This window comes from Gorilla gorilla, chromosome 1, assembly GCF_029281585.2.
Source record: "Gorilla gorilla gorilla isolate KB3781 chromosome 1, NHGRI_mGorGor1-v2.1_pri, whole genome shotgun sequence".
In the NCBI taxonomy this organism is placed as follows: Eukaryota; Metazoa; Chordata; class Mammalia; order Primates; family Hominidae; genus Gorilla; species Gorilla gorilla.
The window spans coordinates 114,574,988-114,583,425 of record NC_073224.2 but is presented as its reverse complement, the minus strand read 5'-3'; positions in this window follow the sequence as shown (position 1 = coordinate 114,583,425).

The window sequence follows — 8,438 nt, the reverse complement described above, 5'->3', positions numbered from 1 at the left end:
TGTGTGTGTGTTACATTTTCTATTGGCATGTTTCTTTTGTTATCCTTGAGTCTTGTGTTAGGTTTTATCCCCCGTTTTTCAGGTCATATGTTAAGCAAGCAAGAAGTGGCCTTTTGCTGGACACACTTTATTGGATCTCAAAATGACACATTTTTGGGAGGAAAAGAAAAAAAGGACACAGAGATCTTTTTTCCTAGGAGTTAGGAGTTACTAAAATTCATGAGTGATAGCCCAGCATATTATAACTGCTCAGAATTAGAGGAAGCCATGTGAAAAGGAACCAGTAGGGATTTCAGTCTCAACTGCCTTGCCTCCAACTATCAAGTACGATTTCTCAGATGAAAATGTGAAGAATGTGGCACCCTGCCAGCTATACATTATTAAAATTATGTATGGCAGTGAGTCAGGTAAAGAAGTTGCTAGACATAGGGATTAAACCAAAGAGAAACTAAATATTTGCAATGACTAATAATTAACAAAGTGCTGTCATTTTGCTAATTCATTGTTTCTCATTCATTCAACAAATATAGATAAGCACCTTGCAGAGGCTATACTAAACTAGGCCCTGGGATACACAGCTGAATAAGACACAAATCCTATGCCCTCAAAAGGCTGAAAATCTGGTTTGGGAAAATATCTGTAAATCAAAAGAAAGGCAGATCATGCAAGTCAGAGAAAGAGATGAAATACTAAGAAGGAAATCTTGGCACATCTGTCAAATGCAACAGGGAAGTTAAGAAAGATAAAGACAGAAGCATTTCTGTTGAATTTGTCAATCAAAGTTCATTAGTGACCTTGGCAGAAACTATTTTAGTGGAGTGTTGGGAACAGAAACCAGATTACAGTGAGCTACAGGATGAATAAGAAAGAGAATGTAGAAAAGTGAGTGTAGACTGCTCTTTTCAGAAGTCTGACTATAAGAGACTAGAGACAGAGACAGAGAGACTAGAGACAGAGAAAGAGAGTGAGGAAGTTGGAGGTGGTGGGGGAGAGAAAGTATGTAAAGAGTTGGTTTTCAAAGGCCTGAGCAAGTTGCATATGCTGAGTAGTGGTCACAGCCGTTGCACACAGAGAATCTTGGCATATTAACATACATGAGTGCACATCAGTTATACATTTTTCCCTATCAGAAGTTGAAATTCCCTTTTAATATTCCAAGTATTAAATTCTCATTTAATATGCTAATTAGCCTGCATTTTTCAATAGACTGTATTAGAGCCTGGATACACATCCAACTCGATTCCATGTATGGAGCCATAGTTGATTTGGTCAATAACTTGCATTGTTCTGCATGAGAACTTTCACAATTTGCTACCTCATTCCAATAGGGTTTGCTTGAATTATATGAAATCACCACCTTTATTGGTCAAAACCAGCTGAATATTGGCAATTTCATGTGGTTCAACCTAATAGTCTGCAGGGGTCTGGGGAGATCATAGCATGTGAATATAATGTTGAATGAGACATAGGAAGAAAGAAACAAGATAGCTGGGACAAAGGGTATTGAATGAGTAGAAAAAAAGTAGTAATCTTTTTGTTTGGGTTAGGTGTGTGTTCCCAAGGGAAATAATTTTTGAGCATGTAGCTTGAAAGTAATAATACCACTTTTAGGTAGTACAAATGGCTCAGGGGATCAATTGGGATTTAGGGAGCGAGGCTTTTACCTGCAATCTGTCCAATTTAGTCAGACTAACTTGCAATTTTTACACTGTTAAACATCTTATAAATCTGAGACCAACAGATCAAAGAAAAGCTCTTTCAATTGGGTGTCTGGGTAACTTGTGGCAAATTTTTTATCCCCGTTGTAATGTAATTCCTCCATCTCTAAAGTGAAGGCATGGATTACCCACTCATTCTCAATCCAATGTGAAAGGTCCAGAATTCTCTGTCAGAGTTAAGAGAGTCCTGGTGCAGTCAGCAAGGGAAAGTAATTTTTCCAAACTGCCTGTGCTAAAAATAAACCCAGGGTAGTCTCAGGGGAGAGCTACCCAGTCCCTTTCACAGACAGTAAATGCACTGTGGTGGGAGGTGAAGATGGACTGAAAACAAATACCTGAAGAAAGAAAAACACCCTAATGCGGGCACCAGTGGTGAGTTGATGGGAACTGAGCTACCACTGGGAATGCATCACCTGAGTATTTTCTCCAGAGCAGAGTTGTTGGACAAATCTACGAGGAGAAATTCCCACAGCAGGGCACAATTTGGGCTCTGGCTAAGTTCTTGGAATGTCATTTGTCAGCTGTCAGAATCCTATATTCATAAATGGAGAGGAAAAGTCTCACTAAAATGCAACTAAAGAACACACAGCAGCAGAACCTGGTCTCTTCTGTGTTAACAGAACAAACATGAAAATAGTTAAGACAACATACTTGGAATTTGTGTCAATCATGATACTTTCATTGCTCGTCTTGAGTTTTCATGTCTATCATGCCACGGCGAGGCAATCACTCAGAACAACCCATGGCATTTTGCAGAGAACCATACTTGGTATGGGAAGTGGTGAATCATGGGCCTGAGACTTGGTTACACAGTGTCTTAGAGAAATATCCCAGCTCCTTCTCAGGCTATAAAATTCCTCCCGCTAGGCCAAGAATAAATATGGAATTTCCTATCATCTCTGAATTTTTATTTTACTGAGTTGCAAGTAGAGCTCTTTCTCCTATTGTATTTATATTATCATAAAATTGATCTTGAGTATGTAGAACTTAAGAAAGTCTCCAAAGACAGATCTGGATGGGCCTCTGTCTTCCAGCTTAGAAGATGTATTTTGTAAAATTTAGCATAGCTGCTTTTATTATTATAATACCTAAAATGTATGTGATTAAATACATGAACTGCCACCCTGAAGGTAAGACAGCTTCTAAATTCTAAAGCTAAATAATCTAGCCCACAGGGCCAGACATAAAATTGCACCCAGGAATTCATACCAAATGTCAAGTCACCTTAGGGTTACTCCTGAGGGCTCAATGCTGATCATGGTTAGGAAGAGGTAATTTGCCCCACTGTCTTGCTTGAGGATGACTTTTTACTGCCACACATGGAAAAAGTTGCAGCTAATTATATGATTGTTCCAAATTATGAGTTCTCCTCCCTAAAAGAAGCTTATACTTTCCCATCCCATTGACATCAAGCTTGGTCATGTGACGTGCTTTGGCCATTGAAATGTGAGCAAAAGTGACAATTACCACTTCCCAGTGGAAACTGAGAGCCATCGTGTGGCTCCACAATTGCTCTTCTCCCTCTGCCCAAAGAATGGCATGACCTAAATAGGGACTCAATTTCAGAACGAAGATATGTAGAGCTGCAACTGACCTACAGCCAACCTGTAACAAGAGAGAGAAATAAATCCAGATGGTTGTAAGCCACTGAGAAATGGTGATTGTTTGTTACCAGAGTATAACATAGAAAAAGCTATCCAATACAACAGTAAAACAAACCCATCAGGTACAGGAAGTGGATCTGCTCCCTGAAACCCATAAACGACCACTCTAGCTGTATCTTAGCACAAAGAAGGAAGAGGACCAGAAAAGAAAGGAAGAAAGGAGTTAGGGCAAGAAATCTCAATATTTCCCAAGGAAATATTGGTGGTGTTCTAGAAGAAGTGGCTATGTTACAACAGTTGCATCTTAGGACATTTATTCACTTCCAGGCTTTCCTCTCCTCTCAGTTAGTGCTGCAAGGAATATCCTGCTCTAAGAACACCAGTTTGAAAAGGACTGGCCATAGATGACTTTGGAAGACCAAAGAGTTCTGTATTGACCTCAGTTACGTCCTTAATACTCTCCAGCAAACATACAATATTTCCGTAGTCCATTAACTCTCCTACTCCCCTGAAAACTGTTTCATGCCTACTCCTCCCTTCTCAAACCTCTAAATGCCTCTATCATCCTCACTCCAAGCTGATTATTTTGCTTCCTAGTTCACTGAGAAAATAACAGCAATCAAAAGAAACTGCACTCAGGCTCCAGCACCACCTCCTTTTCTCCTGCATGTGTGCCCATCTGCTCAACTTTTCCTCCTAGCCATGCTTCTAGTCAAAATCAACCCCTTAGCTTGCTGCTAGATCTTATTTTACTCATCTATTGAAGGACGCTGTTCCAGTGATTTTCTTTTATTTCTTCTGCTTTGCCTGTTTTTTCTCTATTTGATCACTCTCACCAACATTCAAACATCTTGTTTTCTCATATTTTTTAAAAGGCTCTCTTTACTCCAATTCCTACTAGCGATTCCCCTTTCTCACACTTCCTTAATAGCAACACTCTTTGAAAGAGTGTCCATATCCCCTGTCTCCAATTTCTTTCCTTTTGTTCTCTCTAGACCTCACTCTAATCAGACTTTCACCTGCACCTCTCTACAGACACTGCTCTGATCAAGGTACCAAAACTCCTACTTTGCTAAGCCAGTGGTCATTTCTCAGTCCTCATTTTATGCAAACAATCAGTAGCATTGGACACAATCACTCTCTCCTCTTTGAAACACTGTTTTTCCTCCACTGAGCTTCCAGACTCTCTGCTTGTTCAGTTTTATTACTACTTGTCTAGTCACTTCTTTTTGTTTCCCTCGATGCTTCTTCTCATCTCTGCAGTTTTACTCCCCAGGCTCAGTCCTTGAACCTTTTTTTGTTTTCTTTAATCTATGTTTACTCCATTGGGAAGCTCATCCAATCTCAGAGCTGTAATAAATTGGTACTTCCAGCCTGGCTCTCTCCCCTGAAACTCACACTCATGTCTTTATAAGACATGATACATGCATGGAATGGATACCTAACAGGCATCTAATAGTTGACATGTCTAAACTAAACTCCTAATAGCCTACAGCAGCATCACAAAAACTGCATCTCCCACAGTCTTCCCCATCTTAGCAAGTAGCAACTCTTAGTTCAAGTCAAAACTCCTTGCAGTTTCCTTGAGTCCTCTTTTTTCATACCCCCATTCTAAACATACAAAAAATCCTATTGGTTTTACATTCACAACACATCAAGAATCCCATCACTTCTCATTGCTTCTACTGCTGCCGTTATAGTCTGAGCCACCATCATCTTTTGCCTGGATTAGTGCAGTAGCCTCCTAACTGTTCTCCTCTTTCTGTCTTTGACCTTTTCTAGTCTATTCTCTACACTGTTTTAATGAAGCAATAAAGTTATTTCATTAAAACATGCCAAATGGCACTCTCTCCTCAACATCTCCCCAGAGTCTTCTCTCATGCCTCCTGGTACCCTGCTCCTCATTTATTCCATCCACTCCAGCTATACTGGTTTCCTTGTTATTTTCTGAGAATATAAGACATGCTTCAATGTCAGCACCTTTACATTTGCTGTTTCCTCTCCCTGAAAATGCTTTCATTCTCTCCATGAACTAGGAAGCAAAGTCATTATGGCTCACATCTTCCTTCAGATCTTTACTAGTGAAGTCTTCCAAGACTAGCCTACTTGATGTTGCAAACCCCACCCAGCATGCTCTACCCACCTTCCTTACTTTATCTTCCGCTAAGCACTTATGATTGTCTAACATATCATATGTTTGACTTACTTAGATTATTTATTGTCTGTATCCCCCAACCTGGAATGTAAGCTCCATGAGGGAAGGGAGTTTTTATTAACTGCTGTACCCCTAAATACCTAGAATAAGGCCTGGCACATAGGAGTCTCAACAAAGACTTGTTGAAAGAATAAATGAAATGTTTTTGCAAATCACCTTCTTAATGCCTGGAAATGTTGATTTAGTGTTTCATCCCCTTTACTTGGAATAATAAAAGAATATTAAGGTTGCAATGGCTTTAGAGTTAATCTAGTTTAATACTGTCATATGACACAGAAGAAAACTTTGGCCTAGAGGAGGAAATAAGCTTTCTGAGGTTGCACACCTAGCTCCTAGCTAATGGCACAGCAGGGCCAGATGCCCTGGCTCCCAGCCCGTCTCTCCTCCCACAGTACCAACCACCCCATCCTCCTTCTGGCTTCCATGAGTAAAACTAGCTCCTGCTAATGCCTCTGCTTTTATTTTGTATCTCATCTTTGTTATGTCATCTTGATATCTTCATAAATCTGCTTTTATCTCATTTTGCAAGAATATTTGTATAAAAATAGAAAGGGATGATTTCCACAGAATTTAAACAAAACCCCTACAGACTCTACTAAAGGTTTCATTAGATTCTTTTAAGATGTATTATGTATAAATATGCAAAAGATGTGTTAGAATTTAAACTCCAGGAAAAAAAAAAATGTTTCAGAAAACATGATTAACATGTTAATAATGGCACCTAACTCCAAAAAGTGTGGCAAAGATTCAGTGAGAAAACATACATTGCCTGGCATACGTGAAAGACAGAGGAAGTGTATGCTATGGCGCAGGTTGGTGTGTTTGGAGTGTGAGACTTCTGTGAGTACTAGAGTTCCTACGTATCTCTGTTGATGTTACATAATATTGAGACCCAATTTTCTTTTTTTATTAAACTATTGTTTAATTTAATTTAATTTATTAATTTATTTATTTTTATTTTATTATTATTATTTTTTATTATACTTTAAGTTTTAGGGTACACGTGCACACTGTGCAGGTTAGTTACATATGTATACATGTGCCATGCTGGTGCGCTGCACCCACTAACTCGTCATCTAGCATTAGGTATATCTCCCAATGCTATCCCTCCCCCCTCCCCCCACCCCACCACAGTCCCCAGAGTGTGATATTCCCCTTCCTGTGTCCATGTGATCTCATTGTTCAATTCCCACCTATGAGTGAGAATATGCGGTGTTTGGTTTTTTGTTCTTGCGATAGTTTACTGAGAATGATGGTTTCCAATTTCATCCATGTCCCTACAAAGGACATGAACTCATCCTTTTTTATGGCTGCATAGTATTCCATGGTGTATATGTGCCACATTTTCTTAATCCAATCTATCATTGTTGGACATTTGGGTTGGTTCCAAGTCTTTGCTATTGTGAATAATGCCGCAATAAACATACGTGTGCATGTGTCTTTATAGCAGCATGATTTATAGTCCTTTGGGTATATACCCAGTAATAGGATGGCTGGGTCAAATGGTATTTCTAGTTCTAGATCCCTGAGGAATCGCCACACTGACTTCCACAATGGTTGAACTAGTTTACAGTCCCACCAACAGTGTAAAAGTGTTCCTATTTCTCCACATCCTCTCCAGCACCTGTTGTTTCCTGACTTTTTAATGATTGCCATTCTAACTGGTGTGAGATTATATCTCATAGTGGTTTTGATTTGCATTTCTCTGATGGCCAGTGATGATGAGCATTTTTCATGTGTTTTTTGGCTGCATAAATGTCTTCTTTTGAGAAGTGTCTGTTCATGTCCTTCACCCACTTTTTGATGGGGTTGTTTGTTTTTTTCTTGTAAATTTGTTTGAGTTCATTGTAGATTCTGGATATTAGCCCTTTGTCAGATGAGTAGGTTGCGAAAATTTTCTCCCATTTTGTAGGTTTCCTGTTCACTCTGATGGTAGTTTCTTTTGCTGTGCAGAAGCTCTTTAGTTTAATTAGATCCCATTTGTCAATTTTGTCTTTTGTTGCCATTGCTTTTGGTGTTTTGGACATGAAGTCCTTGCCCACAACTATGTCCTGAATGGTAATGCCTAGGTTTTCTTCTAGGGTTTTTATGGTTTTAGGTCTAACGTTTAAATCTTTAATCCATCTTGAATTGATTTTTGTATAAGGTGTAAGGAAGGGATCCAGTTTCAGCTTTCTACATATGGCTAGCCAGTTTTCCCAGCACCATTTATTAAATAGGGAATCCTTTCCCCATTGCTTGTTTTTCTCAGGTTTGTCAAAGATCAGATAGTTGTAGGTATGCGGCGTTATTTCTGAGGGCTCTGTTCTGTTCCATTGATCTATATCTCTGTTTTGGTACCAGTACCATGCTGTTTTGGTTACTGTAGCCTTGTAGTATAGTTTGAAGTCAGGTAGTGTGATGCCTCCACCTTTGTTCTTTTGGCTTAGGATTGACTTGGCAATGCGGGCTCTTTTTTGGTTCCATATGAACTTTAAAGTAGTTTTTTCCAATTCTGTGAAGAAAGTCATTGGTAGCTTGATGGGGATGGCATTGAATCTGTAAATGACCTTGGGCAGTATGGCCATTTTCACGATATTGATTCTTCCTACCCATGAGCATGGAATGTTCTTCCATTTGTTTGTATCCTCTTTTATTTCCTTGAGTAGTGGTTTGTAGTTCTCCTTGAAGAGGTCCTTCACATCCCTTGTAAGTTGGATTCCTAGGTATTTCATTCTCTTTGAAGCAATTGTGAATGGGAGTTCACTCATGATTTGGCTCTCTGTTTGTCTGTTGTTGGTGTATAAGAATGCTTGTGATTTTTGTACATTGATTTTGTATCCTGAGACTTTGCTGAAGTTGCTTATCAGCTTAAGGAGATTTTGGGCTGAGACAATGGGGTTTTCTAGATAAACAATCATG